This window comes from Miscanthus floridulus, chromosome 9 (assembly GCF_019320115.1).
Source record: "Miscanthus floridulus cultivar M001 chromosome 9, ASM1932011v1, whole genome shotgun sequence".
Lineage (NCBI taxonomy): Eukaryota > Viridiplantae > Streptophyta > Magnoliopsida > Poales > Poaceae > Miscanthus > Miscanthus floridulus.
The window spans coordinates 100,853,555-100,877,536 of NC_089588.1; the positions used below are offsets into that span (position 1 = coordinate 100,853,555).

Sequence of the window (23,982 nt, forward strand, 5' to 3'; positions counted from 1 at the left end):
TGCTGTCCACCACTTCTTTTGGCCAAGGATGAGGCAGATGTCAAGCGTACGTGCTCGGTGCGCCACATTCAAAAGCTAAGTCGCGGTTGAACCCACATGGTTTGTATATGCCTCTTCATGTTCCTTTACTCCTTGGGCTGATATATCTATGGATTTTGTGTGGGTTTACCAAGGACTAAGAGGGGGAGGGATAGCATTTTTGTGGTGGTTGATCATTTTCTAAGATGGCACATTTTATTCCTTGTCATAAGAGCGACGATGCTGTTCATATTGCTGACCTTTTCTTTCATGAAATCGTTCGCTTGCATGGTATGCCTTCTACTATTGTTTCAGATCGCGATGCAAAATTCTTGAGTCATTTTTGGCGCACGTTGTGGAATAAGTTGGGGACCAAGCTGCTGTTTTCTACAACATGTCATCCTCAAACTGATGGGCAAACTGAGGTTGTGAATAGAACATGTCTACCATGTTGAGAGCAATTTTGAAGTGCAATTTGAAGATGTGGGAAGAGTGTTTGCCGCATGTGGAGTTTGCATATAACAGGGCGGAACATTCAACCACCAAGGTAAGTCCTTTTTAGGTAGTGTATGGTTTTTAACCCCCGTGCTCCTATTGATCTTTTGCCTTTACCTACCACTGAGAGAATACATAATGATGCTAGAGAGCGTGCTGATTTTATTTGTAAGTTGCATGAAACAACTAAAGTAAATATTGAAAGAATGAATGAAAAGTATAGAATTGCTGGTAGTAAAGGTAGAAAGAGATTAAACTTGAACCGGGTGATTTGGTTTGGTTACATTTGAGAAAAGATAGATTTCCTGAGCTGCGTAAGTCTAAATTAATACCAAGAGCAGCTGGTCCTTATAAGATTATTGAGAAAATAAATGATAATGCATACAAACTTGAGTTGCCACCCCGAGTTCGGGGTTAGTCCCACATTTAACATTGTAGATCTGAAACCTTATTTGGAAGAAGAAGATGAGCTTAAGTCGAGGACGACTCCAATTCAAGAGGGGGAGGATGATGAGACATCACTCCTTCGGATGTACCAATCCTCCAACCATCATGCAAGGTCCAATGACCCGGGCTCGAATGCGTCAACTCAATTTAGAGGTGAGCTCGTTCTTAAGTGATCATTTTCATACTTTTGAAATAGACTACTACCTAATGATGTTATCTTGCTTAGGAACATTGGAGAGGGTCAAGAGGGACTAAGAGACGTGGAGGAGGTGATGATGACCAGCAAGGACGTCCAACACGAACCGGAGGACTAGTCTAACATGATTTCGAGTCTGCCTCGGCCTCCAGGACCAGTCTGCCTTAAACTGGTCACCCAAGACACATCAGGACTCTGTTTTCGACGATCCACATATGGATGGAAAGCTAATTCAATAAGGAAGCCAATCCAAGTGGTCTCACATCAAAATCTGTTTGGAATCAACAGGAATCATGGTCACAAGACAGCGTCCAGAATCTGCCAGGGTGCTGCGACACCGTCTTTTGGTCCGTTGGACCATGTATCGTGTTTGGGCCCATTAGAGGCGCGTCCAGGTGTCTTGGACGACCCTAGAGTCTTCATAAACAGCCACCACTCCTTCATTAGGGTTTGGGTTTTGCTTAGATTATTCTGTCAAGAACAGTTTCGCCGTTCATCGGTTTGTGAGACCCCAACTTTCTGAGATTAATCATTCATCTGCAATTTGGTTGCGTTCTTTCTTGTTCTTACTTGTGTTCTTCATTGCGCAGGTAGGGATTAGCCTTCTTGGCGAGGTCAACCTGGTCTGTGACTCGGTTGATAACCAGAGGAGCTGTGTGCTAAGATTGCAGGGTTCGATCTTTGGATCTGAAGTCGGATCGGTGTGTCATTCTCGACCACAATGATAGTTACCTCTACCTAACGGAAGATCGGGATCTGCGTCCCCATTACTTGGTCATAAGGCATAGGTGTGTAGAGGATGATGGCGGCGGTGTTGATGAAGATAGTGAAGAATCAATCACAAGAGCGGCCACCTTCTCGTTCTCATTCTCACTTTCATCATTGGATGAGCCACTTGATGATTCAATATCTGTGAGCCAATCACCAACAATGTATGCCTTTCCATTCTTCTTCTTCTTATAAAATTCCTTCTTCTTGCCATCCTTATTCTTGTATGGCTTGTACTTTTGCTTCTCATCATCATTTTCATCACTTGAATCATCTTTCTTGCTCTTGTACTTCTTCTTGTACTTGTCTTTCTTAGGTTTGGGGCATTGATGAGCTAGATGACCAAGTTCTCCACAATTATAGCAATCAATTTCGGAGATGGGCTTCCTTCTATTACTAGTGAAGAATTTCTTCTTCTTGCCATCAAACTTAACACCATTCTTGTTTAGCTTCTTGAGCATCTTGGCGGTTCTTCTCACCATGAGAGCAAGACTTGCATCATCAATCTCATCATCACTTGAGCTATCATGACCAACTCTTGCTTTGCCCCTCTTCTCTTGGCTAGCCTTGAATGCCAAATCTTTCTTCTAGGTGGAAGAAGAGCCATCTTGTGGAGTGATGTGCATGTACATCTCATGTGCATTGATCTTCCCCAATATTTGAGTTGGTGTAGCGGTGGAAAGATCACCTTGATGAAGCACCGTCACAATATGCCCATATTTGTCAATGGGGAGGACACTCAAGATCTTTCTTACAACATCGAAGGGTTGCATTTGTGTGAGTCCAAGCCCATTGACTTCCTCTACAAGAACATTCAAGCATGAATACATCTCATTGGCACTTTCTCTAGGAAGCATCTCAACTGAATTATGCTTTTTCATTACAAGATGGTAGCGTTCCTCACGCTCACTCTTGGTTCCCTCATGGAGCACACAAATGTCTGACCATAGTGCATCGGCGTCTTTGTGGTTCCATACATGGTTAAAAACATCCTTGCAAACGACTCTAAAGAGGGTGTTTCTAGCCTTTGCATTCCACTTCTCGTAGTTGACCTCATCGTCTTGAAGGTTGGCGGGATCCTTAGGTTTTGGGAAGCCTTGTGAGGCAGCTCTAAGAACTCCAATGTCTAAAGCCTCTAAGTGGGCCTCCATGCAAATTTTCCAATAAGGAAAATCATCTCCCTCAAAGATAGGAAAGGATCCATCCCCGTGAGACATCTTACTCTAGGCGGTTAAGCCTAATTTAGGGAGCACGAGGCTCTGATACCAATTGAAAGGATCAAGATGCCCAAGAGGGTGGGTGAATTGGGCTAATTCTAAATTTTTGCAATAATTAAGCCCTACACTTAGCCCATTTCACCCCTTATGCCTAAAATGTGTTTCTTTGTTTTCCCGCACAAAAGTTTTGCACCCTAGGTTCCAATCCTACTCTAGCATGACAATTCTAGGAATGTAAAGACATGAAAAGAATTGCTCAAATGTACATGCTCAAAGCAAAGAGAGGGAAAGGAACACAATGATGTTTTTCCTAAGGTATCGGAGAGTCGCCACTTCCCACTAGTCCTCGTTGGAGCACCCGCGCAAGGGTGTAGCTCCCCCTTGATCCACGCAAGGATCAAGTGCTCTCTATGGACTGATTCTTTGACACTCCGTCACGATGAATCGCCCTCAACCACTCACAACATGACTTGGGTCATCCACAAGCTTTGCCAGATGATCACCAAGCTTCCAATCACCACCGAGCCCCAGGTGATCGCGATCACCAAGAGTAACAAGCACAAACTCTCACTTGACCAAGACAAGCCTAATGAGAAAGGTGGATGCACACTTGCTACTCCCTCTGCACTAATGAGGTCCTTAATCTTGGATTATGAAATCTCAATCAGCCCACTAGGCTCTTGCTCTCCCTTGCACTCCAAAGGTGTTTCTTAGCAGAAAAATGGGCAAGAGACCTCCCATGGACGAGTGGAGTAAGTATTTATACCTCCTCATTCAAAACATAAGTTTGGAAGCTGAGTCATCACTCTGCGGGCTGACCAGATGCTTCGGTTAGGGTGACCGGATGCTCCGGTCAGTTATGCCCGCCACTGTGCCAGAGAGAGAGCCATTAAGGTCTGAATGGACTCTGATCAGCGTCTGGTCAACACACATTGGACACTTCCGGTCAAGAAAAATCCTCTCTAGAACCTCTCTGGAGTCGACCGGACACAGGCCCCCAGCGTCCGGTGCTCCTCCACTCAGCGTTCGGTCAGTACCAGACTGCTGCAGTTGATCAAATCAACTGACCGGACTCACTCTCTAGCATCCGGTCACAACCAGACCAGCGTCCGGTCAGTACCAGACTACTACAGTTGATCAAATGAACTGACCGGACTCACTCTCCACAGCGTCCGGTCACAACCAGACCAGCGTCCGGTCAGTCATTTGACCGTCCAATCACTTCCAACTCAAAATCCTATGTGAGTGAAGTTGACGCCAATTGTTCTTAGGGCTATTTCTGAGCTACCTAGTGCTAGGTTTGACAAGTGTGCATCACACTTAACCCACTAGACTCACCTAGGTCAAGCTACTAGTCCATACCCCCTTAATAGTATGGCCAAAGGATAAACAAAGTCCTAAACTACTCTAAGTGTCACTTTAACTCCGAATAACACTTAGAACTAGCCGTCCTTAACCTTGTCGTCCATCCTTGAAAAACCAAAATGAATTCCATCGACGGGGCATGAAAACCATAATTGCGCAATCAATTGCCATTAACATGACCTAACTTAAATTGCCTCTGCAAAATGCACATTAGTCATAGTTCTCATGTCGTCATTAATCACCAAAACCCAACTGGGGGCCTAGATGTTTTCAGGCTCAATTGAGCCCATGGCAAACTTGCTAGTGGCATGGTTACCACAACTATAGCCTGCATCTAAACATAGTTCTCTATAGGTGTGCTCAAGAACTTAGCATCGGCTAGGTAGTCCTAATTAGTCAAATGGATACAACAATTAGTCATAGGGAAGCAAAAGACAAGCAAGGAGCAAAATAGAAGTAGGGATGGGATATATGATGTGTTAGCCAAACATGTCCTATCGTAGGTGTGGCCAATCAGGTGTTCATCATCAAGGACTATCATTTGGTAGTCCTCATCCCAGAGAGCACCACTGAGGTCCTTCAGCCTAACAATCTTAACCCACCTTGTCCTCCATTTACGCAAGTGATTGTAAATCTGCTGGGTGGTCACATTGACCCAGTAAACTCAAAAACCATGCTAGCAACCTACCTAACATGCACCTCCTTGAAACCTTTGTCAGTTTTGACCCCCTACCCATCTAGATCATGGAACCTCCTTAGCATGAACCCAGACTAGACAGGATTCTAGTGCATTGGGCCATTGGGTAGAGGGGCTACAGGAATGCCATCCTCACCAAGAAGTAGCCCACCCCGATTTCCCACCACATTGTCCTCACCATCCACAATGTTAACAACCTGATGACCTAAGTTCTCCATTTCCTATCCACAACCAGCCAAACATTTAACAAACCATGGCAGGATACATGAACAAATAGAAAGGAAGAAACACATACATAAACAAAGTAGCAGGAACAAACAAGTAGGGGTCACACCACTGCAAAGTGCCTTAGGTATCAGAAAATATTACAAGTTCCATCAATGCTACTAATCAGTACACATACCAGAAGTGCTAACATAGTTCATAGAGAGGGACTATAGTCTCAAATTTCCCCTGTGTTGCCACATCTAGGCAGCCCATGCATCCCTCTGTTGTGCCCATGTACCATTGTCAGACACATGATCTGCCTGTGTGGCATTTTCATTGTTGTTAGGAGTCTAGGAAGATTCAGCAGGCACATGTTCATCCTGGCCACGTCTGAGGATCCAATTGTGTAGAATGCAACAAGCAAGAACAAGCTTTACTTGGGTTTTGTATGGGTGGAAGGTTTGTTGTCCAGAATCCTGAACCTATTCTTCAATGCCCCAAAGGCGCTCTCTACTAGGCCTCACTGCATATACAACAACCACAAGATTGAATTTGCCTAGAAATTTGAAGACAAGGATATGTTTTGGTAGTTTCATTTATGGTCATTTAATTTGCAATGACTATGTTGGTTTGGATGATACCTGGTGGGACTCTAAGGCCACCAGCTCTTTCCAGAGCATTAGACAATGTAAGACCATCATGTGCAGATCCCTCCCAACCAGCAAGAAGATATATAGGTGAACCTCATGTCAAAAGCCACTACAGCCAAAACATTTTGTGTGATGGTATCCTTCCTGCCTCTAAAGGTAGCATGCATGTTCACAAACTCTAGCTAACACATTTGTCCCACCAATTGCTCCTATGCAGTCCTAGATCAACAAAACATAAGTGGTAGTGAATATTGTCACTAACATATGGGTTAATTAATGATGACCTCATTAAAATGTATGGGACACCAACCTTGAAATAGGGGTACCACCTTTTTCTCCCAAGGATCCTAGGATGGACATTGGTAGCATCAGGAGGGACAATCAATTCATTCCTCAGCTCCCCTACTACATACAACACCCTCTAAAAAACCTACTAATCACTACCCTAGATCTAGACATCACTGTCGGTTCAAAAACCCCCTTCACTGCCAGATTTTGAACCGACAGTGGCATACCGAAGTGATGGGGGGTTGACATCACTGTCGGTTCTTTAAAACCGACACTGATCTATAGGAAATAGTGTCAGTTTCTGGCTCCACCCGATAGTGTCTAGTTGAACAACACTGCCGGTTTGTAGTCCCAACCGACAGTGATGGTTGCTTCAAGAGTTTCGGTTCTTGGCTCAAGCCAACAGTGTTGAGCAAGCCTACACTGTCAGTTCATGGCTCAAGCTGGCAGTGTTGAGCTAGCCAACACTGTCGGTTGATGGCTCAAGCCGGCAGTGTTGAGCAAGACAACACTGTCGGTTCATGGCTCAAGTCGGCAGTGTTTTGCAAGACAACACTATTGGTTTGTTGATAACCGATAGTGTTTTGCAAGACAACACTGTCGGTTCATTGCTAACCGGCAGTGATGGCCCATTCGCATTTTATTATTTTATAATTGATTTTAATTTATATTTATTGTGGAATCCGGTTTCGCTTTATATACGCTACATAGACGAAAGGTCCATCAATATTAAACATTACAAATGTTATGGTTACAGTTCAAATGTTCTTATCCAGATCTCGATCCCTCAAAAATAAAAAGCAATGTTCTCAGACTTCACAGATTGTGCAATGCTTCTCAGACTTCTTACAATAATCTGGCGAGCCGCTCTGGGCCATACTGGTCCTTGTACATCATGGATTGTGCAATGGAAAATACTCCATCTTTTTCCAATACCTCGGCTAAGATGAATTTTGCCAGCTCCGATTGTAGTGCGACGATCTCCATGTCTAACAGCCTTTGGTGGTTATATTTCTTGTGCTGTCGTTCAAAAAAGATGATATCCAAAGAGAACATTAAATCATTTTGTTGAATTACTAACAGACATAAATGAAATGGGGATTATACACACCAACTTATCGGCTTCTTCCGATTTCCCGCCGATGTAGCGAAGCATTGTCCATATTACATAAAACCCGCATTCATTGTTTCATGCCGACTGTGATAGGTACTTCCCCTCCATTTTGACAACCTTGAATGGGACCGGCGTCCCACCGATATGTCTTCTTCGGACACTGAGCAACATTAAAGGGAGAAACATTAGAAAGCGGTGTGTGTGATTAGAAAATAATATGTTATTAGGATCGCTTACTAATTCAGCACTGCCACTAGTGCATCCAGATGATGAAATGGTTTTTTCTTTCGAGTCCCACACCTCGATCAGATTTTTAGCAAGATTGACACAAATGAAGACGAAACGGTTGCTACAATCACAGGATCCTAATTATCGAATAATCTTAACGAAAAAAGAAGCATAAAATTAAAAGCCAAGAACACATACTCGCAGTTGTAGGCTAGAAGTATGTGGGTTTTCTTCTTCATCGTGAATTCGTTGGAACAGCAATCTATCTATGTTTTAGGTCTTCCACGTCACATCCATAGAGGCCTAGACATGTCCTCTCATTGACTCGCAAGGGTTTCCAAGAAGTCTATGTAATCCCATTTGCTTTTTAGAATGCAAAATTTTGCTATACACCTACATAAAATCATGGAAGTGCTCAAAAGTTAACAATTTGTCTCGAGAGAGTAGTTAATTGTAATATTGTGTGTGTAGGGTACTTACATAGTCCACAACATCAACATTTGAACATCGAGAGAGCGTTTCTGGTATAGCTGAAACAAGCACTCCCACTCGACATCGAACTTCTCTTCTTCAGGATAATGGAAAACATGTGGCGAACGGATAATAACCTCAAAACCAAAGTCATCTGTCTCTGTTGCTTGAGCCATGTAATATTCATGCAACTGGCGCATATATGTTGTCAAATTTTTATACTCGTCATCGGGAACCAAAAGATTGCCCCTTTCATACTTCATTGCCGGTGTTCTCGTCCCTTGTACATCATAATAGATGTTCACGGCCTCTTCCATGGCTAATCCTAGGTTGTCTTCGACGTACTTCTGTATGTTCCTTAAATCTTTATTGTGTATTTCTTCGTTATTGTTGTAGCGTATTTATTCTGTGTTTGCCTTTCGAATTTGGACTTCAACAAATACAAAGGCAGTGAGGCACAGAGATTGAAGAAACTAACACAATCTTCCTTCGAGATGTGTGCTATAAATTTTTTTTCGTCAAGGTGGTAATGCTGCCACTGAACGGCCTTTTCTTTTCTTTTTGGTCCACTTTGGGAGCATTAGCGACCGAATCCAAGGACCTTTTCTACGACTGCGAGGATGTCCTTGATCTTGTTTTGGGCTGAGGTGGAGGAGGAGGAGGAGGATGACGATGAGAATTCTGTTTTCCCGGTGCTGATGAAGATGGAGGAGGAGGGGGAGGAGGAGGAGGAGTCTCTTTTCTTGGGGCTGATCACTACTACAAAAACTTTATTGGAGGCGGACGTTTTTGGTTTTCCGCGGCGGGCAAAGCCGTCCGCCGCGGCCTAGAGGCCACGGTAAATCGTGGCTTAACCGCGGCGGGCGGCCTTGCCCGCCGCGGTTAACCGATTTACTACGGCGGGCGATGTAACGTGCCCGCCGCGGTAAATAATTTTACCACGGCGGGCACGTTACACCGCCCGCCGCGGTTAATCGTTTGGAAAAAACAAAAAAAAACCCAAAGCCCACCGGCGAGCCCATTGACTGAGCCCACCGGCGAGCCCAATCCCAAACCGAAACCCTAGCGCCGCCATCGTCGTCCCTGGATCCAGCTGCAGCCGCCTCAGCAGCGCCGCTGCCGAAGATGAGGCCGGAAAGGAGGAGGGCGCCGAGCAGCCGCATCCGCGTGCGCCGCCACGCAGCTCCGACGTCCGTGCCGGCTCTAGATCTAGGAAAGGGGAGAGGCACAGTGAGGGAGACGAAGAGAGAAGAGCGAGGGAGACGAGAGAGACCTGTACCTCCATTGGCAGCGCCACGTCGCGGCATTCACCGGATCCGGCAGCCCTCCACCTAGAACCGCACGCCGCCGTCGTCAGGGAGGGATGGGGAGGCCCCTCCCACCAGATCCGGCCAGGAGGAGAAGGGGGCCAGATCCGCACGAGGGAGAAGAGGAGACCAGGCGCGCCACCGGTGGATGTCGCGCCGCCGAGGAAGGGAGCCAGGTCCCGCGCGCAGAAGCCGACGTGCGCCCCATGTCCCCAGCGCCGCCGTGGATGTCGCGTCAGAGAGGAGTGGAGGAGTGGTGACGACGGAGTGGAGAGGAGACTGCCTCGGTCTCGCGTGGAGTGGGGAGTGGGGGGTCGCCTCGCCTCGGACTCAGTCGCGCGGAATGGAGGAGGTCGGGCCGACCGGTAGGAAGAGAGAGACAGAGGAGTGGGGTAGAAATCGGGCCTTGCTGGGGATTTTGGACTTGGGCCTTTTCCGAGGCGGGCCATATAGATGCCCGCCACGGTAAATCGATTTACCGTAGCGGGCACCTTAAGACGTCCGCCTCGGGAAATTGGCTATTTTCCGAGGCGACGTCTTAAGACGGCCGCCACGGTAAATCGATTTACCGTGGCGGGCACCTTAAGACGTCCGCCTCGGGAAATAGGCTATTTTCCGAGGCGGACGTCTTACGACGTCCGCCACGGTAAATCGATTTACCGTGGCGGGCAAAAGTGCCCGCCTCAGAAAATAAAAAACGTCCGCTTACGTAAATCGACGGCATTAACCGTGGCAAAGAGATGCCCGCCACGGAGGCCACTTGGGCGACGTCGCGCAATTCGATCATGTAGTAGTGGATGAAGATGGAGTTGGACGAGGAGGAATAGAAGGAGACCTCTATCTTCTCAGGGGTGATGGCTTCGGATGAGGAGGGGAGTGATCTCTATTGGGAGATGGTGGGTGATCATCGCGGTGGGCAAAGACTCGCAGTCGTCCTCATCATCAGAGGACAATTGATGGTCAAGCTTAATGAAGCGCTGCACCAGACCACTTGAGAGCCCTTGTTTTCACACCAAGTTTTAGCCTGTCTTCCACTATGGGTACTCAATGGGTATCTTGTTAAACTTCTTATCAAGTATTCTATCAATGGTGATGCGAGCGTACCCCTGTGGAATTGGGCGGCCATTAATTGTCCTGTCTCCCGCAGGCCAGGCCTGGCCAAGAGCGCCACCTTGTCCTTTGTCCATTCCTGACGGATGTACAATTGACATTGACGGGTTCAGTGATGCCGTCCCCGGATGAGGCACATTCACCTCTTCTTCATCGAGCGGGGTCGATCCACAGCTGCTGCGACCCCTAAACTATGGGCTAAAGGCAGTAGGAGTAGGGTTTTGTGGTACTCCTGACCCCTTGGACAACAAAATTTGCTCGACTCGTGCTTCAACAGTCGCCTCAATCCATGCTTCCATTCTGTCTTCCATCTCTTTTAGTCGCCTCAAATACTCTGCCTCCTGTTCCGTTCTACCCCTCGAGCGGCTCCGGTAAGTGTTAGATTCTTGGGGGAATGCTAGTTTCCAAGGAACAACACCGTTCCTCTAGTGCGACTAGGGCTCCTTGGTTCTGAGTGCTTGGGTGAGCATGTCTTTCTCCCTATTAGAAGTGCGAGTCCCTTGCCTCACCTCCTCAATTACCTGGGAGATCCTCTAGATGAGTTCTCTCATGGGTTCATTTGTGGAGCTAAAGCTCCCGTCCTCGGCGTGCCGTACATTCCTCCCCATACAGTATAATACCGATTTGGGGTCCCAATCGGCTGTGTCAACCTGAAACGCCTTCCTCAGCAAGGCGATCCATCTTTTGAAGTTCTCCTTCAAATTCTAGCATCTTTTTGGCATAGCCACGAGAGCTAGATGATGAGGATTCGCCGCTTTCTACGAGTTCTCCTTATTCTTCTTGCTCAGTGCTAAGTACTCCTCGGATAACCTGTATTCCTTGAAATCTTGCCAGAAGTCTATCTGTTTTGCTAAACTATCCACCATCGAAATCTGGCTCTTTATTTTGGAGGACAAAATTCTTGTACAATGTCCCCTTAAAATTCTTGAAGCATGTCCCCATGATTTCTTTTGCTTTTTTCTTGACTAACTCCTTGTCATACTCGGTTTGGAAAGTGAATTACTCTGGGATCTTGACATCCCATATGTAATCCTTCTCACTTTCGGGAACCCTCCACGGGTCATCATCTCCCAATCCACTTCCTGTACCTAATCAGGATAAAGTCCCTAACAAGTAACCCGAGGATAGTCTTGTATTTGGTCAAAGCTATAGGCGGTGAGAGTGGATTCCTGAATTCATCGAACTCAGTAATGTGCCAGTGTGCATTCCTACCAATAGAATCTTTGACACGCCTCGCTTGGATCTGGCCTTCCTGCTACCCGAACCCTCTGACTCCTCGGCCGGCGGAGGCTCCTGCTAGAGACACCCAAGTAAGCTATGACCCTCTCAATTGATTAGCGTGTGTGGCTACATAGTCACATGATACTAAAGTTACCCTGGCCATCTTGGTCATTTTGACCCAGATCGAGCAGGCCAGATGGGTCCATGGCTGCTTGTTCTCATCCGACCATTGACACCGTCACCGTTTGTTAGATCATGCGCTCTCCCGTCCCAGCGATACCAGCCGCTTCTTGTTGCCGATCTATTCTTCGGTGATGGGGTAACAGACGATGATGAGTGATGGCTATGACACGATCGTGGTTAGTTTTTTGGCCATGGACAACTACTAATAGCATATGTTCATATATTATATATAATATGTTTAATGCAAAGTCTAATAATAAGTCCACATACAACAAAGTCAAATAATAGCATATGTTCACCAGAACAAATTCATTGTTTATTGACCACATACAACAAAGTCCACCTACTGTTCTACGAAACTAAGCCTACATCAACTTCCAAATAAGAAAAGCAATGACCATAGTCATAAATAAAAGCATGACATCTTTCCAAGACCAAGGAGCATTTCTCTAATCTTCACATCTCTGGCAGGTGGCTTCTCTTCGATCTCCAGTGCCAGCAGATGGCCATGGTTTGCATTCATTGGACCATAGTAGGCCGGTTGCCCATGGTTTGCAAGGTAGGCCGGATGACTAGTAGGCCCTCAAGCTTCAGCTTCTGTGTTGTATTTTTTGTGCAAATTACCAGGTAGCGATTGACTTGAGCATAGCAACTTCCCAGGTTCGATAATCCAGGCATGTGACCAACATGCACTACATACCATGCCATGGTTGCCTATACATTTAAGTAAATTATGTTGTCATTCAAACATGATGTATTCTATACAATTTAATATATTTACGAATAACACACACCATTACATAGATATGAGTGTTTGGAAAACAGCTATTCACGTGCCTTAGTAATAGTTGTTAGATGTAGGAAAGATATAAGAATATTTTTTATTCGTTAAAAACAAATGATGATTTAGAGAGCCAGTTTAAGACTTTTGGATATACTCCTAGAGATGTCTCAGAGTCTTCAGTCTCACTATAAATCCCCCAACCATCGTGCGAGGTTCTTTCACAAGTATCAGTGCAGGTAAGCATCTTTCCAATTAGTGATACTTTGATCTGAAACTTACATGGTTGGTAGGGGCAAATATGCATCTCATACTATCCTAGGAAAGGGACATGCAAAAACTCATAATAAGATAGGATTGTTGGAAATATTCCCAGTTTAATGCACAAGGCTACATAACTATGTATTACTTGTAATCTTGCATAAGTTAATAATTATGCATCTTTATGCTGACACTACACCACAGCCCAAATTGCCGTCACTTGGGGTCGCTAAAAATGTCGATTTACGTCGGAAGGTTAGACGTTAAAGATTACTAATGGATTGTCGGTCGTTATATTCGTTTGGCTACAGACTGTCGGTCGTTAATCCTATTTCACTTCAACATTGAACGGTCGGTCATTATATCATACTATTAACGACCACCGCTCGTCGCCATAGATCCCGCCTAACTTTTTAACGTGGACACACCTGTCAGAAAAAAAAATTAGAGCCCACCATTCCAGCCCGCCAAGGCGCAACACCACATCAGCCCATTTCCCGTCTCCCTTGGGTGCTCACCCAGTAACTCATGGTCCCTTTCCCCAAACCCCAGCGCAGCACCCCACCGCCGCTGGCTCCATTTGAAGAAAAAAAAGCGGCCACCACCGGTCCTGCACACGGAGCCGCCCCCTAAGACTGCTCACCGCCGTCGGCCGGCCGCCCTCACCGGTGGCCCCCTAGCCTCCTCCGCGCGCTTAGTCAACGGGCCGGCGACCTCAGGTCACCCCTGTCGGCGGCGACCTCAATCCGTCCGCTCCGCACTGACGACCTCAGCTCGACGCCGTCTCCAGGTCAGCACAGCCTGTGAACTCAGCTCGCCCCTCCCTCTGCCCCGTCAGTGACCTTAGGTCCCCCTCCCACCACCACGTACGGCGCCCCCCCCCCTCCAAGTTGCTCTGCACCCACCCCCATCCCCACCCCCTCCGGGGTCCTCCATTCTTCTGCACTGGCGCCACAGCCAGCTCTCCCCCTATCTCCCCTCCGCACGGCCAGATCCAAAGTAAGGGAGCCACGGTGTCCCTCTACACTTGTTTGCTGCTATTGACTGCGTCACCTCCTTACTAACTAAATCATGGATCTGTGCATGTTGTATTCGTGGTTGCCTGAAGCGTACAAGAAGAAGGTGCTCCTTGGACCTCTGCCCTAAGAAAAGCCGCAGCATCTATAGGCGCCTCATCAGGCCTCATCAAGCACTAGGAACTAGCTCGTGGATTAGACTCACGAGTATCAGGTAAAGTGCTCTCTCCACCCTTCGCTACCATTGTTGCTGCTTGTCTTTTCTAATTCCTGGTAAAGATTCTCCTGTAGTGATATGGATCTCTATTTCTGCTACTAACCGTGCCTTCTATTTTATTATAGTGGACACATTTGTTGTTGCTTATTTGCTTAAACTGGGCCAAATCAACAAGTACACGGGGCATAGAAACTAAGTGTGCTCTCTGCATCCCAGATGTTGCTTAGGTCGATTTGGCATATGGCAAAAATGAATACATAGTTCATGCAGAGCTTCAATGTGTCATCCAGATTTATTGTAGGAAGTATATGCAGTTGCCTTTAAATTTACTCAGTGTGGGCTGTGGCTTTAGTTTGATCATCAGTATGGACTGTGGTTTAGTTTGATCTTGCATTTACTCACATTCAGTTACTATGGCTTAAGATGATTTTTTCTATTTTTTGCTTCCTGTGTATAGTTCAGAGAATCTATAGCTTAATTGAAAACCGAGTGTAGCTCATGAGAAATATGGAAGTTTACTTATCAAGATAGGGCCCCCCTCCCCCTCCAAACTGATCACCCTATTTTGCAATGTTTATTCTTGTTAAAGTTAATATGCATGTGTTCTTTCTTCTTGCTTGCTTGCCTGCCTATCAGTACAACTGAGACTGAATTGAATTGAACTGAATTTCAGGGACACTAGGAGTCTAGGACAGTTATTCTTATTAAGTTGTTCTTTGACATGACAAATTTCTTCGAATTTTGCAAAGTCATGATGCTCTGTTAGATGTAAACAAATAGGACACTGATAACGCTGTTCACTTTGACTATCCTCATTTACTAATCCCATTAGGTGCAAGACAGATCCTTGCTTTTCCTCCTTTTGGTCGGTCTACATGTAAATTTAATGGGTAAAAAGAACCTTGTAGCTATTGTGAAGTTTGTTGTGAAGGTTGTGATTAAAAGGGATACAGTGCTACCTCGCCCTTATGGTGACAGTGAGACTTTGGCTGATGCTAAGTCAATGCCAATTCATGGCCATAACAACAGAGTAATAAACTAAACTTTCCTTTGTTTCTTTTATTCATATAATTGATAAGTGAACAAAGTTTCTAATTAATGATATTTGTAATAGTTGAACGTCAGCAAGGCATCACATTCATCCAAGTCTAACTGCAGGTAGGTATTTTTCCTGAATTTTACTTATACCAAGCTGCAATTTGTGATGCTGAACACACCCTGCTAGCTGTTCCTAGGGAGTCTATCCACTAGTTTGTTCTTCATCTTGCCTTTTCTTTCAGTTCAGTTAAGGAAAGCAAGGACTAGAGATTGCTCTATATACTTGCATTAGCTCTTTTCAGTTCAGTTAAATAGACATCATTTTCTTCTCGTATTTTCTGTATAATCAAAAGCAGTGAAAGCATATATAGCTGGAATCTGGCAGCATATTGCATCTTTATATGGAATTGTTGGTGATGCTGGACCTCAGTTTTTCTCATGGCACGCACACAACTGATAGTTCACATGTCGTAAATGACGATATGATTTTGCGGGCAGCGATGGTTTGGTATTGGCAGTAACCTGATCTTGATTTTTCTGTTACTCTAGCTTGTCACTGTATATCTTGTTTTCTGCTTTTTATTGTCATGCTATGAGTGCTGCGTCCAGAAGAAAGGTTACATTTGCTTGCTTCCCTGCCTGCCTTGTTGTGCACTTGTGCTTGTTAGTGAGATGGCCGGATGGATGAAGCCATGTCAATGCAGTGAGGTAGGCAATAAATCCGACTTGGTGTATAGATGAGCTGAGTTGCTCTTCACATCTACTGCTTTACATATCTGCTCATCTATTGGGCTCATGGCACGCACACACTGATAGTTTTTCTCATGGCACGCACACACTGTAATAATCAAAAAGCAGTGAAAGCATATATAACCTGATCTTGATTTTTTCTGTTACTCTAGGTTGATCTTGATTTTTTGGCCCATCTCGCTACTTACAGAATGCCTTACTAATATGTGCTATGTTGGTCTTGCAGCAGGGGAGGAGAAGGCGTGCACCCAAAACTCATTGAAGCGGTTGGAACTGGTGTTAGTGTACACATCTTTGAGATGTTAAGTTGCTTGTTCGATTGCATATGTACATATAAGTATATGTGGTGCATGGCCAGCTTTGTGTTGCATTTCAGATAATACATGAGCTGAAAATAAGGCGGCACCCACTAGTAGCTAGAGCTGAAAATATGTTTGATTTTTCAGGTGGAAGGCGCTAGATGTAACGTGATTATTTTGTGTCAGCAAGCAGATCAAACATTTTGTGAGATGGAGATGAAACATCGATGGATGTTAGTTGCTTTGGATGATATAGCATTTTGTAAAGAACTGCTTGGGGATGGATGCTAGTTGCTTTGGATGATGTAACATTTTGTAAAGAACTCCTTGGGCATGTTAGCTGTGAGGTGTGCAAGCTAGACTTGTGTGTTGTGAAGAATACCGTAATTTGGTGTCTCATGTTACTGTGAGGTGTGTAACCCAGCATGACTATTACATGTACCAATTGGCATGAATGAAATCTAAGCTATGTCATTGTGACTCGATTTTGTGTCTCATGTTGAATGTGACCTTGTATGTTTCATGTCTAAAAGAATACTGTAATTTGGTTAATGTGAGATTAATAATGTATTTTTGCATCATGTGATCTATGCGTTGGATTGTTGGTTGGTATAAATCCCTTTAGCCTTGAACTATTGGATGGTAAAACTACTATATGCCATTGCCTGTTGGTCGGTATTGCTTCAGCATTTCGTCAGACTATCGGTCGCTAAAAGTATGTCGGTCGCTATAACCCTATCCCGATGCCACTTTCAGCGGTAGCAGTTAAGTGTCGGCATAGATCTATACCGACCGACAGTGCGTCGCTGTATCCACCTATAGCGACCAATGGTGCATCGCCATTCTAGGGTTGTGGTGTAGTGTGATAGCATGGAGAATTCCATGACAAGGTAGGCCGGATTACTATAGTAGGCCCTCAAAGCTTCAACTTCTATGTTATATTTTTTGTGCAAATTACCAGGGTAGCAATTGACTTGAGCATAACAATCTTATAAGATTCGATAAATCCCAGGCATGTGACCAACATGCACTACATACCATGCCATGGTTGCCTATACATTTAAGTAAATTAGGTTGTCATTCAAACATGATGTATTCTTATACAATTTAATATATTGACGAATAACACACAACCATTGCATAGATAGGAGTGTTTGGAAAATAGCTATTCATGTGCCTTAGTAATAGTTGTTAGATGTAGGAAAGATATAAAGAATATTTTTATTTGTTAAAAACCAAATGATGATTTAGAGAGCCAGTTTAAGACTTTTGGATATACTCCTAGAGATGTCTCAGAGTCTTCAGTCTCACTATAAATCCCCCACCATCGGCTACATAACTATGTATTACTTGTAATCTTGCATAAGTTAATAATTATGCATCTTTATGCTGATAGCATGGAGAATTCCATGACAAGTTTGGACATATATTAGTTCTATAGGTCTAAAGTATATATACTCCATCCTCACATCCAAAAACATTGAGCATCGGTGGACAAGTTCCAAAAACATTGAGTACCCGCCTGATGGGAGCGCAGTTGCAATTGCAAGCTACGAGGTGAGGCCAGCCATTGGTTTCACATATGTATCCGCCCAAGCTCCAATGATGCACCAGATGGTTTCACAGAGAAAATGTAAGTTTGTTTCACAGAGAAAATGCAAGTACTCCGAAAACAAACTACCATTAACGTTCAGAGAGCAATTTCTGTCAAGTATTACGAGTCCCTGCTATGTTTATCCTGGTAACCAAAAATAAAATTATGCTTTTGTTCTTATCAGTATACTGATGAATAGAGCTGAGCAACGTGCTACTAAGTAACAATGTACTACTTACTAGCAATGCGTCCAGAAACACAAAGAAACAGACAGCACACACTGTGTGGCAAACCTAGGTTCTAGCATTCATAGCTGCATGATCAAACTGTATGACAGCACACACTGCATGATCAAACTGATTAAAGTAAGCAGCTGTGGGACATTTCATCAGACACGTAGCGGGCAGTAAGCCACGCACTCACCGTGGGGGTGGGAAAGCAGCTATCTGCGTGCTCCTGAAGGCATCGGCGGTGCTCCGGACGGCGCGGTGCTCTGGCTTGGCACGGACGGCGTAGTGCTCTAGCTTGGGGCGGTGAACGGCGTGGGGCGGTGCTCCGGCATGGGGTGGTGCTCCGGCGGCGTGGGGGGAGGAGTTGGCGTGGGGTTGAAATGAATTGGGATAATTTCAACCCGCGCCACTTTTATAGCAGTAGCTCATCACTGCTGGTTCTGCTTGTAAACCGATAGTGATGGAGCACATCACTGCCGGGTCACTCCCCAAACCGGTAGTGACGTGTTGTAGCAGTTAGGTGTTAAGTAGGATAAGTGTCCGTTTTCTTTCGAACTCCTCCTACTGGCGGAACGGTTTAAGACCCTCAACTTAGCCCCCGAGACCCGTGTTCGAGTCCCAGGCGGCCCAAATTTTTTGTTCTATTTTATAAATTATTAATTTATTTTGGGAATAGCTCATCACTGCCGGTTTTACTTGCAAAACCAACAGTGATGGTGTTCTTCACTTCCGGGTCATTCCCCAAACCGACAGTGATGTTGTGTAGCAGTTAGGTTTAACTTAGGTGTTAAGTAGGATAAGTTTTCGTTTTCTTTCGAACTCCTTCTACTGGCGCAACGGTTAAGACCCCTCAACTTAGCCCCCGAGACCCGTGTTCCAGTCCAAGGCGGCCCAAATTTTTTTGTTCTATTTTATAATTTTTTAAGCGGCCTAAAAGTCAAAAGGAAAAAGTAAATAACCCTTGGCACACATCCTATGTGCTCGCACTAATCATCCGATTTCACTTATTTTCATAAAGTAATTCTGTGAAGTTTACACATCTTATAGGTTGCAACTACCTTTGTCTTTTGCGCCATAGTTTATGTTATCCGAACTTTATATTTATCGAAGTTTTTTAGTTCCTTGGGAGTAGGTTCTTCAATAGAGGCAAACTGGGCAATCTATGTTTATCAGAATACTAGATAGAAAGCATCTTGTCAGGTCACACACACGCAAAAACTATGTAACACAGTTGGAACGGCAAAAGAACCAGGAAAGATTTGACAATGACATGCCTTTTATGTTGGAGCTGTAAACAAAACTAACACCAGTAGGATCTGCTCGAGAAGTATCAGTTGGCATGCTAAAATATGTGCTAAGTATCAGTTAAGTGTTAAGTAGGATAAGTTTCCATTTTCTTTCGAACCCCTCCTACTGGCGCAACGGTTAAGACCCCTCAACTTAGCCCCCGAGACCCGTTTTCAAGTCCCAGGCGGCCCAAAATTTTTTTGTTCTATTTTATAAATTATTAATTTATTTCAGGAAATAGCTCATCACTGTCGGTTTTGCTTGCAAACCGACAGTGATGGTGTACATCACTGCCGGTTCGTTCCCCAAACCGGCAGTGATGTTGTTAGCAGTTAGGTTTAACTTAGGTGTTAAGTAGGATAAGTTTTCATTTTCTTTCGAACTCCTACTGGCGCAACAGTTAAGACCCCTCAACTTAGCCTCCGAGACCCGTGTTCGAGTCCCAGGCGGCCTAAAGGTCAAAAGGAAAAATAAATAACCCTCAACACACATCTTATACTAGCGCAGCGGTTAAGTCTCTGAACTCTGCAGCCCGAGACCCGCACTCGAATCAGAGGGCTGGCATAATTTTTTTAATTTTTTATATATCACTGTTGGTTTTCAAAAATAAACCGACAGTGATAACTAGTATCACTGTCGGTTTATTCTCATCAATGCCGGTTTTTTGAAACCGACAGTGATGTTTATATATATTAAAAAAATTCTTTTATATACTGAATAAATAGAAGCATCTGTATTCTTATGTCAAAATGGCTTGAAATTTTTTTTGCAAGCTTGTACACCCAAATTAAGACCGCACACAGGATCTTAGGTTTTTCTGATCAGTTTTTTTATTTATTATATTTTTCTGTGTGTTGAATGAGACAAAAGAGGGTGAATTTCATCTTGGATCCAATAGATTTTTTCATCCACCTCCACAAAATTCTTATCCCTAGGGTACATTAGAGCCTGTGTAAAAGTTTGGCACCATTCCGAATCTTTTCGTGGGTAGACTCAGTTCAACCTATAATTAATCGGTGTCGTTACACAGAAATTCAATTAAACCTTAGAAAGTAGCAAATCATCTTCAGAAAATCGTAAACTAGGTGTTTCCTTCACACGTGGCATGTGCAAGCCTAAGAAAAAGTTTGAGACCAATATGACACTGGAATGCGTATGAACCACAGAAATCTTGATAACCTATGTGTATAGTCATGGTTCGATAAAAGGCGCATGTACCTCTGTGAAGCATGTATACTCCGCCTATGTCGAAATGACTTGAAATTTTTTTGGCAAGCATGTACACCCAAATTAAGACCCCACACAGGATCTTAGGTTTTTTTATTAGTTTTTTTATTTATTGTATTTTTCTGTGTGCTGAATGAGACAAAAGAGGGTGAATTTCATCTTGGACCCAATATATTTTTTTATCCACCTCCACAAAATTCTTATCCCTAGGGCACATTAGAGACTGTGTAAAAGTTTGGCACCATTCCGGATCTTTTCGTGGGTAGACTCAGTTCAACCTATAATTAATCGGTGTCGTCGCGCGGAAATTCAATTAAACCTCAGAAAGTAGCAAACCATCTCCGGAAAATCCCAAACTTGGTGTTTCCTTCACATGTGGCACGTGCAAGCCTAAGAAAAAGTTTGAGACCAATACGACACCGAAATGACTATGAACCACAAAAACCTTGATAACCTATGTGTATAGTCTTGGTTCGATGAAATGGCACATGTACCTCTGTGAAGCATGTATACTCTGCCTATGTTGAAATGGCTTGAATTTTTTTTGATAAGCATGTACACCCAAATTAAGACCCCAAACAGGATCTGAGGTTTTTCTGATCTTTTTTTATTTATTATATTTTTCTGTGTGTCGAATGAGACAAACGAGGATGAATTTCATCTTAGACCCAATGGATTTTTTTCATCCACCTTCACAAAATTCTTATCCCTAGGGCACATTAGAGGTTGTGTAAAACTTTGGCACCATTCCGGATCTTTTTGTGGGTAGACTCAGTTCAACCTATAATTAAACGGTGCCGTCGCGTGGAAATTCAATTAAACCTCAGAAAGTAGCAAACCATCTCCGGAAAATCCCAAACTTGGTGTTTCCTTCACACGTGTCACGCGCAAGCCTGAGAATAATTTTGAGACCAATACAACACCGGAATGTATATTTCTAGTTGCCTAACAAATGTTACAACGAATTACATGCATGACAATAATTAAACACACAAAGCCGTACATATTAAAATTAGAACACAATTAAACTACGACCTTGAAAACCTAGCTAAATAAATATTAATTACTATCAGAATCACTGCCGGGATCGATCGGGCCACGTACAGTAACATGCCTCTGTAGCCATATATGGTAATTGATGTCACGGATTATGTATCCGCTTGTATCGATGAAGTCCAATACCCGTATGAGTGCACTCTCTCGTGCATCACAATACTGAAAGAATGGTCGGCCATAGATGTAACCTACTGAACGACCATTGCCCCTGTTAGTAATCCTTCTATAGTGAGCTGGCCGAGGTTTCCATTGTAGAAGTCCCAATCGTACCCGAGTTGCTCCGTAGCTTGGTCTAGAACGGCCCACAAGCCACATGCAGCACAGGTAAGGTCCTAGAGCGCAATCTGCACGTGGAGAAAAAGAAAAAAATTAGAGAATGTTATTACAATAATAAATAACAAATAACCACGACTCAGGTATAAGTGACCATTTTACCACGTCCGCGTGGTTGTAGCTCGGAAACCATTCGCTTGCTTGCGGGATGGGGATATCACCAGCATTCAAAGCAAGTGCCTTGAAGTGCGAGAAATCAGGCACATCATAGCAAATATGTCGAAGTGCCTCTAAACAGATGTGCATGACACTTAATTAGGCGCTTATCACGTCCGGTCTCTGTATTCCCGTCCCATGGATATGGTTCCGATGATTTGAACCCCTCACAGGGATGGAAAAACTGAGTTCACACGTCCATAGCCGACCACTTGCATTAGATGCCGTGTTCTCGACGATGTCCGAGATAAAGAACCAGCTAAGTGTTGTTCGCAGCCAATCTATTGGGGATATAGTCTGCGACATATATGCATGCAACAATGATATTAAACTAATTACACTTATTTGTTAGCATCAAAAAACAAAAGATGCTGGAAAATATTTCATACAATAGCTAGAACAGGGAACCGTGGAATGGCCACATTAGGAGCGAATGGCTCATCGCTAGGGTGGAAACCTGGTTCTTGTGGTGGGGGAGGTCCGTTGTTCATACCACCTGATCGATAAAATGCAAAAAAAATATGAACACAAAATATATGCACAAAAAATTCTTCCAAGTAAAATGTGGCAACATAATTAAATATAGATCGAATGCAAGGAATAAGAATATATATAAATATAGAGTGCAAAGAAACATGAATATAAATATAGATCAAATGAATATAGATAGAATATTGGAGAAGACAACATATCAATACCATTGAAAAATGCAGGAGCCATGACCAAATCACGTAGAGAGAGAGTGGATGTCTTGAGAAGTGAGAGTGAAACGTGAGAGATGAGACTGAGAGAGTTCGTGGGTGGGTGGGATAGATGTATGTGGTCGGCAGTTTGTTTTATATAGGGGGCATGGACATCACTACCGGTTTTTAAATACAACCGACAGTGAAAGTTACTATTACTGCCGGTTTCTAAATAGAACCGACAGTGAAGGTGCATATATGTAAAGGATATATTTATTTAGACACTACAGTGGGAAAGTTTTAACAACAACGATATATTTATTTAGATAGTAATGAAATACATCAAAAAATTACAAAAAAAATAGAAATAAGTTACATATACGATAACAAAGACCTTACATTAAAATTCCATATACGATAACAAAGACCTATTTGCGTACTGGTCAATGTTACTATCAATGTGTATGAACACATTATAATTTAACCACCTTAGTAGCATTCTTCTAGCACCAACTAGGGTCAAACAACAACACCGAGGTGGTCTATGAGCTATACTGGTTGGAGATGATAAGGTGACATCGATGAATCCATGCCTCTGCTGTACATGGCCTTTTTCTCGGTACAGTCCAGAGCACATCAGATTCAGCTCGGCACCGCACCGATGAACCAATGCTGCTCTGGGACAGGAAATTGCCGAGAGCACACCAGGTCTCTATGGACATACAGTCTAGAGCACACCACAGTGGATGGCTCTGTGAACCTCGTGGCATCTCTAATCTTCGGCGCTGCTCTATCTTCAGTAGCATTCTTCTAGCCCCTCATGTGTGCACCATTTTGGTGGACTACAATGCATAATGATATATGTGGTTTGTTGTGAGAGGAAAACATTGTATCATGGCTGATAAGGCCTGGCTGAAACCAACATGCATGGAGAGGCTAGCTCCTAGCCGAGGGCCATTTTATAGAGGCTAGCAGTCATGATATATTTTATTTCTGAACTAAAGTTGTCGGGGTAGGTGGGAGCAGTGTTCCAACTATTGTGGTCATGAGAGCACTGTTGACATGTGAGGAG

At 44.0% G+C, this 23,982-nt stretch overlaps 1 pseudogene; it reads right to left on the reverse strand.

Moving 5' to 3' along the window:
- LOC136480409 (uncharacterized) overlaps nucleotides 1-23,982 on the reverse strand; it is a 50,456-nt pseudogene that overhangs the window by 12,066 nt on the left and 14,408 nt on the right.